Here is an 11,796-nt window from a genome sequence, read left to right as displayed (position 1 = left end):
TAATGGTACGTTGACTATTATTTTTGTGAGTAAGTACATGTTCTTTAAAAAATATTGAAATATGCATCAGATGATTGATCATGCACTACGACATCCCGTACTACACTACGCTAACATAAGTTAGACGTGTATAAGATGTAATTTTTTTTTATGAATTAATTGCGCTAAATCAAAAAAATAGAAATAATTAAGAAAATATAAATATGAGATATTACAATGAATAAATTAAATATTAAGCATACCAACTTTCAAAAAAGTATCTTAATTAATGTAAAAGTTATCACGTTTTTCCCTTTAAACGCCTCTACTGTAAAGTACGCTTTTTGAGTTAGCGCAGTATAAATTGCTGGTGTCGAAATGTTTATACATTCAAAAGTTCAGGTTACATGACTTTGTTAACACACAAGTCGTTCTGTAGTCGCCAATATAAATTTCCCAGTACCCAGTGTGGATCGACGTCCGCTCTCGGAACCTTACGGCAGATGCAATATCCACCACCAACTTAGTTATCGTATCGATTGGATATATATTTGCCGCTTCCTAGCTGTACCTACGCTGTATACATAACATGTATATTCTTGTACATTAGTCGAGATAGTCACATTTTGTTAAACGGTAATTGATATTTATTTTTGTAAATCAATGTATGCTATATGACGCAACAATGAATGCGAAAGAAAAAGAAAGTTTGTGTGTTTGTCTAACTTACACACAAACTTTCTAACTAAACGGCTGAAAGGATTGAGATAAAAGTTGTAACAGGGGTAGATTATGGCATCGATAACACCTAGACTATTTTCCCTACAGGGACGCGAGCGAAGTCGCTGGCCAATGTTAGTTTGCCTAGGTATGATGGCACTATAGCCACGATGTTTTAACGGGGAAAACGACAGGAAAGTCAGTGTTTAGGTACATACTGTTAATATAATTTCCCCACTCAGAGACATTTAATGATTACTTAAATTTTACTGTTCCTTAGTAACGTTTTTGTATCGAAAACAATTGCCATTGAATGACTCTGAGTACGGTGGTAAGTGTACTAAATTAATAAAATGGAAATAAAATATTGTACAGGTACTTAGATACCTACTTTTCATCAACATTTGCTGCGGATATTTTAAACCTTATGGGATTCGTTAAGGACACTTTAAAATACTGTTGTGTATGTAAGGAAAAATAAACAGATTGTATATTTTCTAAAATCTCCCACCAATCGAAGACAGTTCAATTAATATTTATTTGAAGTTCAGCTAAGTTAAGAATGAATATTGAAAAACTTTGTTCAGAACTCCGCGTCGGTTTATTTTGGTCCTTAAACTTTCAATTTCAGAAGACGCAGCATTTCAATACTTACTTACAAAAGTTTGTTTAGTATTTCAGTGACATCACGATATTTTTTTGTTGGAGTTTAAAATATCTAGACACACGGCAGTGTGTCCGCCAAGTTCGAGCAAAAAACCGACACACCGGCCGTGGGTTATATTACACGAACCATTTCGGGCCAAGTTCGACCCACCTATAACTCAAAATCTATTTTATCTACGCATATGAAATTTCTAGTATCTATCGAGATCTACTTACTTATCTAAAATACAAAATTTCATTAATGTACCTATTGTAGGTCTTGAGATATTGACGTCAGAAAATCGCTATTTTTACTATACACTCACTGACTGACTCACTCATCAAAAACCTAGACCACTTCCAATGGTCGTATTGACTTGAAATTTGGCATGGAGGTAGGTCTTTAGGTCAAGGTAAAGGAAAAAATCTGAAAATGGCCAAGTGTGAGTCGGTTTTAAAAATAATGAAGGTGTAAATTCATACCCCTAAGGAACTAAAACAAAAAATTTATCTATATCTTCTAATGGTCGTACCGACCTAAAATTCGTTACGAAGGTTTGTATTTAGTCAAAGTAAAGTAAAATAAGAAAAAAAGAAAATAAACCTTACAAAAATAAATGAAATCCCACCCAAAACATAAATGTGAAAGGCTGCCAAGTTCGATAATATTGGAATGCTTCGCCTATAAAAGAAGTGAGATCTAAATAAGTACCAAGTTCCATACACAGACCTCAGTTAAAAATGATATAACTTGGCAAGTTTTAATAGAAAATTATATACTTGACTCATTGCGTTTAGTAGGTTTATAAAAAAGTGTGTGAAAACTTGCCAACTTGTTATATCATTTTTAACTGAGGTCTGTGTATGGAACTTGGTACTTATTTAGATCTCACTTCTTTTATAGGCGAAGCATTCCAATATTATCGAACTTGGCAGCCTTTCACATTTATGTTTTGGGTGGGATTAAAAATGACAGATGATATTTATTTTTGCAAAAAGGTTACAAGATAACACTTTTACACGTCAATCTCTAAAATAACTAGATGAGGTCGGCATTTCCTATCGGACTATTCCCAGAAGAAATGCTGAAAAAAACATCCTCGAGGTCTCTCATATTAACTTATAAACTAGAATAGTGTACCTAAAACCTTACATTCCACCAAGGAGACAGTGAAATAATAGTCTAACTAACTAATATAATATTTAATGTTATTGCCGCCTCCCGCCGTCTTATTTCGCACATATTTGTTAAAGCTCCTACAGTAATTTGAAACGCAATTGTATCGTCGACTCAAAGTAAATATTGCGATTATAATTATTACAGGCGTTGTTGTTAAATTGCTCAATAACGACTCAATGAGGCTTGAGTTTCGCACCTTGTGTACATTCAAAATATTGTGAATTACTTAGAAATAATTTTATAAATGTTTGATTTAGTACCGTCTCTTGTATGTACAAAAAAAATCGAATAATTAACTGGAAATATTTATACATACATCTGATATGTATGTAGATTACCGTATCTGACCTATAACTGCAGAACGCACGAACCGATTTCCACGGGTTTGCATTCGTTGGTTAGGATTAGGGTTCCGTGAGGTTTATAGCAAAGAAAATTCAGGGCCAAACAGGGAAAATCAGTGGTGGCGAAATGGAGTTCGACGGGTTTGCTAGTTACATTTAAAAGTAGGATACCTACCTATAAACAGAAGAAGTTTTCAAAGCAGGATCGTGGTATTTCTTTATCCCGATATTTTTGTCCCGCAAACTTTGTATTATTAGCACTCGTGAGTCGTGGACTAGTATAGTGTCAGTCAGACTACTTTTGTAATGGCTGATCTAACTTCAATGAGATTTCCGTAAACTTACTTTGATGTCTAAAATATTCGAAGAATCTTGCAAACAATATTAAAAGATAGGTAGGACATTTTCAATTCAATAAATTCTTGCTTAAGTCTTATGCCAATAGAAAATTGTTGAAGGCAAATCCTCCGCTAACGTCGGTCACCGGTGACCACCACGGCGTTCAATGTGTTAATAATGAAAGAAGTTAAATTAGTCTCGTAATATATAGGTATAGTGCCGATTAGAATTTTATTTTATTGTCACAACAAATTTCGAACGATTTTTTTTTTAATTAAACGAAGTTATCTTTATGTTTTTCCTCTTGCACCTTTGTCATGCAAATGACAGATATTTTTCAATGTTTTTCTTACAGAATAGGCAACAACAGTGAATTGTGTAGGAAGGGTTGCATCCTCCCCAATTTGTCTTCAACATAGAATGATTAATGGTCACCATGAGCATGCAGGAAAATACGAGCTTTCTGCCTTTTACGGGTTATTAGATTTTTGCCGTAACAAGCCACATCCCACGACCATAATCGAGATCGAGGTTACAAAAATATAGGAACATTTTTTTGGTGACTAAAGATCAAGAATCCAGAGGACATCACACATGAATTCTCTATGGTTAACCCGAATCGGTATAAGACGACCTTGGCAGTAAAGAGGGACGATAAGGTTTTAAAAAGCAATGGCAATTCTGGGGAGCACCAAGGTCTGAAGTTGGAGTCTCTGGCCTCTTCTGGTGCAAACCCTCAGAACTGTGCATATACATATTTTTTCAGCAAAAAAACTAACACTTGATATTACTTCCCTCAAGTGGGCGCCACAATATTTTCGCCCGGGATATCAGTTATTTATGTGTTAAGTTTTACTGCAACAGATTCAACATAATCACATCGGCATCGGTAGCAAGCGTTAAATTGACGCCTAGACAGACACGATAAGAACCTCTAGCATATCGTGGCACAGACTAGAAAATACTACAGAAGGTCCATTGTTGATTTTCGTGATTAAGATGTACCTAGCTGTTAGAATAAAACCATAACAAATAGTGCCTGTTTTAACTATTTTTAGACGTCCGTAATTTTGAATTTCAGATACTCTGCTTGGTTTTATTATTTAATAAAATTAATTAACTTTTGCTTCGAATAGGTACTTCCACATACAAATTAAATCTCATAATACACCATACAGGGACTAAAACGTATATCATCATCATAATCATATCAGCATTAAGGCATGCCGCTGGACATAGGGTAGTGTTTCCGAAAATTGGTCTTGTTCTTGAAGTATTGGTCTGGTTCTTGCATTTGGGCAACACAAACATAGAAACTACGACTTTGTATACTTTATATAATTTAAACCTTCTGTAATCTTCTCAATGTGCGTCTATTTCGTTGGAGACGATTTAAAATTGAGGTCAATTACGTGCGGAGTCCCCAACCAATAATAGCGTGTAGAGAAACCAATACGGGTTAATGTTTACTATCGCAGTCTTGACCTTTATGGGGACTGAAACGCACTTGTTTCAAGGAGTTAAGGGTATATGGTACTAATAAAACGCTATAAATGGTTTGCAATCAACTGACGTTTTATAATAAACAATATACAAGGAGTTTTACTTATCACATAAGGAGTTTAACAATTGATAGGTCTACATACATATATTATTTTGTTACATATATTTAACACCCTGACCTAACAAAATAATCTAAATTCTCTCTAAAACAATATTATAATCTGTTTAAAAAAACATAATATTATTTAACAAAACTCTGGTAAAAACTGGTGAAAAAGTCTCATTAACTGGGTAAATCCCTTAGTCACAAGCCTGACTCTATAATGTACTTCATCTTCACAAAAGATAGCCCTTGATATTTTCACAATATCCAACTAGGAACTTCTTCTTCGCTTTTTTATCTCATTTTTTATTTCTCTTTTTTACGTGGACCATAACTGGACTGCCAAATATTTGCAACTTTGGCTTTCTGCCCGTCCATAATTAATAAAGAGTTGTATTCTCTTTAATACCTGCTGTTGACTGTGTTTACAGGCTCTGCCCATAGACATTTCTCAAACTGAGCATCGAATAGGAAACAACGAGTTTTCTCAACTCAATCTGTTGTACCTTTCACTTACTCCATATTGCTCTGGTGTATAACTGTTTCTTTCTGATGAACTATACCACATTTCCTCAAATAATTTTCCATCTCAGAAAATAAGCTGTGTACATCCTGCTAAAGTCATCTATAAACAATAGGTAATATCTGGCTTTACCTAGTGACATATTCTCCATTGGTTCACATATCAGTGTGAATCAGTTCTAGGACTTCATGACTTTGGCTTACCTACACTTTGAGGGAATGGTAACCTAGTTTGTTTCCTTCCGCAACAAACTGTGCAACTGGCTTTGTTAGAGCCGCACTTCTCATCAAAACTCACACCGAAACGTCTATGCCAAGTATTATTCAATACTTTTACTGCAGCTGTCAACACTTGCTCACTCGTCACTACATTTTAAACTGTATCACCATTCTTTAGTTTTTGCTCGCCAATACAATTATTCTGTGAGTTATAAATCAAACAACCATGTTGAATAAATTCATATTCTACTCACTGATAGTAAATTCCTTATGTCAAAACTATAACTTCCGATTCATGTAATCTGTAAGAGTCTCCTGAGCATTCAACAATCTCCTTAATCTTGAGTTGATAACAAACATTCTGACAAAAAATTCTTGTTGGAAACCATATGAGTACTTGCGCCGGAATCCATGTGCCAGTCAGTTTGACGGAACTCACTTGAATTGTTTTTGTTGTTATATCATTCAGCGATGAATGCACCTTCCGACTTAACTGCAAAACTCATATCCAACACTTTTGTCTTTATAGCGTCCTGAACCACGGATGCCTCACGAACTTCTCCAGTAATCCAACTAACATGAGCGATCCCATCCATTGGTCGTTAATTTCAAAACCAGTTCCTTTCAGTTTCTGTGCCGTTTCAAATAGCTGGCTAACATAGCTGGTCAGTTTAAAATGTCGACTAATTACTTAGTAAACATACCGAAGTTAAAAGTTCGTGAAAATATAATTTTATTTCCTATCTGGGCCCATAACCTAATAAAACGCTATAAATGGTTTGCAATCAACTGACGTTTTATAATAAACAATATACAAGGAGTTTTACTTATCACATAAGGAGTTTAACAATTGATAGGTCTACATACATATATTATTTTGTTACATATATTTAACAGGTACTATGGAGAAGTATATCAAAAGAATACTTCTCCATAGTAAGTATATCAAAAGAAATGAGTGCCATGCTTCGCCGCCGCCCATGGACACCCGAAAAAAAAAACCCGAAACACCAGAGGCGTCACAAGTGTGCCGTTGAAATGTGCGTGCGTATGTGCCCTGCTGGCCTTTTGGTGGTTAGGAATCTTAGGGTTCTTGCGGAATCCGGGATTGGGACGATTGGCAAGAGGGATAATTAGGCCTCCGGTAACCCCACTCAGACAACCGATCACAATGCAAGCGATGTATCACGTCTGTTTTACAGTGAGGCCGTGGTATCATTCCGGTCGACCCGGCCTATTCGTGGCGAAGCATGGCTCTCCTGTACTTATAAAATGTATTCAAAGGTGTTATTTATCAAATCATAAGTGCAACTAATGATCTAGTACTTTTTGATTGAAATATTGCTAGCAGATTAGAGAACGAAGTCTATAATCGTGGCTGGGGCTTAGCATGTAGCTTACGACTAGGAAATAAATATTTGAAATGGAATGTACAGTTCATACACGCCTATTAGTAGTTGACAAAAACTTAGTTTATGAAGTACGAATGTAATACTACTTACAAGAATTAGGCCCAAAACGTAAAGAAGTGACTATGTAAGTGATGATATTTATCCGGAGTTGCGGACAACGTAACAGGTTACCGGGGCTCCGGCTCAAAGCAGAAGAAGGAACAGGTTGGTTTTTAGTCAGTAACGGTCTGAGACTCCCTTTCGCCCCACCTGCCTTTTTTTTTTTTTTTTTTTTTGAGGGGGGAAAATCATCCAATGACTTCTCCCGCCTTGGGTGAGGCGGGAGGGAGTGTCAGACTCTTACTGACTAAAAACCACCCCGTTCCTTCTCCTGCTTTGAGCCGGAGCCCCGGTAACCTTTTACGTTGTCCGCAGCTCCGGATCAGGCATCAGCCCAACTAGGCCCCATCTGTGGTGGTCTGATGGATCGGTCGCGCGGCGAGCTACCCTTACTCGCCGTCCGCAGACCCGCACTTACGGTGGCCGGAGATCGTCACGCGATCCCCGACGCCCGGAGTGTCTTCTGCGGCGGCTGGGGCGTGAGGAGGATCGTTCCCTCACGCGCTCCGCCTCCTCCTTAGCTAGCATGACTGCTTCGCAGAAGGAGGAGACGGCGTCCCATTCCCCCTCGCTCCGCACCATGGCCTGAACCAAAGCCGGACGCGAGAGGTCACCGTCGCTGATCACATCCCTGAGGACACGGCGGTGCTCAGCCCATGCAGGGCACACCGCTACTGTATGCTCCACCGTGTCCTCCGGGTGATCCACGCAATGCCGACACCCGGACGTTTCCTCCCGCCGAATCCGAAACAGGTACCTACCGAAACTTCCGTGTCCGGTAAGCACCTGCGTCAGGCGGTAGGTGAGGACGCCGTGACGCCTCTCTAGCCACTCCTCAAAGAGGGGACTTACCGCTGCTATAACAGCGAGCCCAGCCCTCGGTTGCGACAGTCGTTGCTTCCATTCCGCCATGAGATCCCGCCGGAGCTCATCCCGCCACGCACTGATCTGACGTGGCAGCGGAGTTTCGCCCCGGCGATGCGCCTCCGCACGTAACCTATATACGTCCGCGAGTACTTTCGCCTCCAGATCCCACGGCGGTAATCCGGCAAGGAGGTTAGCCGCCTCCCCGGAGATTGTGCGGTACCCACGGATCATCCGAATGGCCATGACCCTCTGGGATGAAACCAGCGCGCGAGCTGGTCGTCGCCTTAAATTTGGTGCCCACACCGGGGCCCCATAGAGGGCCATGGACCGCACAATCCCCGCGTAAAACCTCCGGCAGGAGGCGTTTGGTCCCCCGAGGTTGGGTAGGAGCCGCTTTAGAGCAGCCCCCGTTCGTTCCAACTTGGGAGCCAAACGTCGGAAATGTTCATCGAATTTCCACCGACTGTCGAGGACGAGTCCCAGGTACTTCATCGTCACCTCGATGCCGATGGAAACCCCTCCTGCCATGATCTGGAACCCACCCGGAGGTGGCGCATTCCCGCGGCCATAAAAACACATGGCCTCGGACTTATGAAGTGCCACCTCGAGTCCCAGCTGCCGGATCCTTGCAACGACTATCGCAACCGCTCTCGTCATCAAGTCGGCCGCCACCTGGTGCGACCTCCCGTGTGCTAGTACTAGCGTATCGTCAGCGTAGCAAACCACGCTGACGCCGCTCGGGAGGTCGGTGCGCAGCACCCAGTCGTAGCCTATGTTCCACAGGAGCGGTCCCAGGACCGATCCCTGTGGAACACCGCGCGACATCTCTCGCCGGTTCCACTCACCTCGGTGACCGGGGTAGATGACGGATCTGTCCGTCAGATAATCCTCGACTATACGACGGAGATAGGTAGGCACCCGATGATACCGTAGTGCCTCCAAAATGCAGCTCCAGGGCAGAGAGTTGAAGGCGTTGGCGATGTCCAAAGACACCGCCACGACGACCTTACCCCTGGACACTGCAGACCCCGTCGTAAGGTCCCTCACGCGCATGATGGCGTCCACCGTGGAGCGCCCTCTGCGGAAGCCGAACTGGCCGTCCGCGAGGTCCGGCCCTGTTCCCGTCAGGTGCGCGACGAGGCGGTTTGAAATTATTCTTTCAAACAGTTTTCCCACCTCGTCGAGTAGCACGATGGGCCGGTACGCGGACGGAGAGTCCGCAGGGCGCCCCGGCTTCTTCACAAGGACCAGTTTACCCACCTTCCATGATAGCGGGAACTGGCCCCTCTCCAAACATGCGCTGAAGAGACCAATTAGTCGAGGCCTGAGAGTCTCCGAAGCCAGGACCCACGCCTTGCCAGGCAATCCGTCGGGTCCCGGGGCGGTGTTCTTGGCGCCCATCCGGCGCACCGCCACTCTCAGCTCTGCCTCGGTCACTTCTGGTGCTGTGTCATCGTCGTCGTCGCTGTGGCCCGCATCGGGCACCGCAGGGAGCGGAGTCATGCACGGAGGGATGTAGCCCCTCTGTGATTGGGGGAACAAGGTGGTGACCACCTCCTCTACTACCTCTGGCCGGAGACTCTGTGTCAGCGGGGGAGCCTGTGTGCGGAGCTTGTCACGCACCATTAGGTAAGGGCGTCCCCACGGGTCTCTGTCCAGAGTCTCCAGCATCTCCTGGCGGGCCTGGTTTTTGGCCCGCCGGATTTCCGTTTTTAGGGCGTCTTTCGCCGCCTTGTACCCCTCATATAACTCCGCCTCTCTAGCTTCCGCGTCCGGTGGACGGATACGAAGCCTGCGGTGCCTAGTGTACTGGCGTCGCGCAGCAACACACGCACTGCGCAGAGCAGCCAGCTCTTGCGACCACCAGTACATCTGGCGCTTCCGCTGTCCTGGACGGACCCGGGGCATCGCCACGTCACAAATCCTGTACATGGCGTCCTGGAGCCACCGTGCCTCCTCGTTAATGTCGGCAGGCCTGTCCGGTGGTATCACCCAGGCCTGCACGATGGCGGCTTCCAGGAATAGCTCCCGGTCCAGTTGCCTCAGCGCCCAACGCGGGCCACATGGGGCCTGTCTGACCGGTGGGTCCGCGGACTCAGCGGAAACATCGAACCGGATGTACCGGTGATCGGAATATGTCTCCACCTCCTCCATGACACACCAGTCGACGACACGCGGTGACAGAGCGGGGCTCGCGAACGAAATATCCACAACCGATTCACCCTGCATCCGCACACACGTGGGGACAGAACCCCGGTTCAGGACGACTAGGCCTGTCTCCAGAGCCCAGTCTTCCACCATCCTACCCCGCGTGTCAGTGATCCGGGAACCCCAAGCCAGATTCTTGGCATTGAAGTCCCCGAGGACAAGCACGGGGAGGGAACGGAACCCGACGACGACGTCAACCAACTCCCTCAGGGAGTTGTGGAACTCGGCGAGAGTTCGGTTCGGAGAGAAATACACGCCCACCACAGCGATCTCTCCGAACCGTGCTGCGACACAACCCCGGCCTCTTTGAGCACCCTCAAGAGTCGGGGTACCGGCGGCGGCCGACGAGATGATGGTCACCGAGCCATCCAAGTCCGCCACCCAGTGATCCCTGGGCGGGACGAAATAGGGCTCGGAGACCACGGCGATATTAATCGACCACTGCGCCATGCTCTGGAGTAGTAGGTCCTGAGCGGCAGCGCAGTGGTTGATGTTCGCCTGAAGGAGGCGTAATGGAGTCACTATTGACAATCCATCACGACCTCTTCGGCGGCATTACAGCCGGCAGCGGCCGCGGCGACAGCAGCAGTAGGGGAAGCGGTTGCTACTGCAGTGGCGGCGGCGGGAACGACGGCGGTGGCGGAGGGCCTAGCCTTGCCCCTGGTTTTGGCAGGAGGGGAGCAGATTCTGCTCCCGGCCCGGTGATTGGCCGGCTTACCAACTGTCGCGCATGCTTGACAGTGTAGCGGGGCGGAGCACGAGCCGGCCCTGTGACCGGGCTGACCGCAGCGGAAGCAGCAGTCACTGCGGTCCACCTCTGAGGTGCACTTAACGCTCACGTGGTGACCCACGTGGCAACGGTAACACCTCATAGGCCGAGGCTCGAGCAGTTTGACCTGCGCCGAGACCCAGCCCACCAGGAGCCTTCGACCCTCCTTTATTTTCTTAGCCGCTGAGACGGGGCAGCTCACGACAACCGTTCGTAGCCCCGAATTGTCTGCACGGATGGTGCCTGCCTTCACCTGGTCTGCAGGGCACCCTCCCGTTCTGGCTACAGCAGCCACTATCTCCTCCGCCGATACGGAGTCGTCCAGGCCCAATATGCGCAAGTCTAGGCACTTGGTGGGCCTGGACACGCGAGCCTCGTCGGTCCCGAGACACGCCCTGAGCCTTTCGGCAAGAGCATCAGCGGATGGACCGCTGTCCGCACCGGGGACCTCCAGTAGGCGGGCTCCAGTCGCCGTGACTTTCATCGAAAACCCGTCTGGGGCCCCGTACTCCGCAGGATTTACCGCCGCCTTCAGCTTGGCGAGGACGTCGCCGTACGTGACGCCCCTTTTAACCGCGTCCGGCTGTAGCGTTATCACTACCGCCGCGGTTTTAGGGGCGACAAGCATTGCCGCAGCGCGCTTCTCCTTGCGCCGCTGCTGCCGCCGCTGCCGCTGTTCCTTTTTGCGGCGCTTTCGTCCCTCCTTGGCGGCCCTCCTAGCCTCTCCAACCACGTGCCATTGGCCGCCATCAACAGGAGAATCTGAGACTGGGGTAGGCTCTACTCCGGTTGGGGCAACAGCCGGCTGATTCACTGTGCCCCTGCGCCTACGACCTATCGGCGCCTTGGCAGCCGGTGCAGCCGGAGCCTGCGCTGGCGAGGCTACC

The sequence above is a fragment of the Spodoptera frugiperda genome, chromosome 7 (assembly GCF_023101765.2).
Source record: "Spodoptera frugiperda isolate SF20-4 chromosome 7, AGI-APGP_CSIRO_Sfru_2.0, whole genome shotgun sequence".
NCBI classification, from domain to species: domain Eukaryota; kingdom Metazoa; phylum Arthropoda; class Insecta; order Lepidoptera; family Noctuidae; genus Spodoptera; species Spodoptera frugiperda.
Note: the sequence above shows the minus strand (reverse complement) of the source record.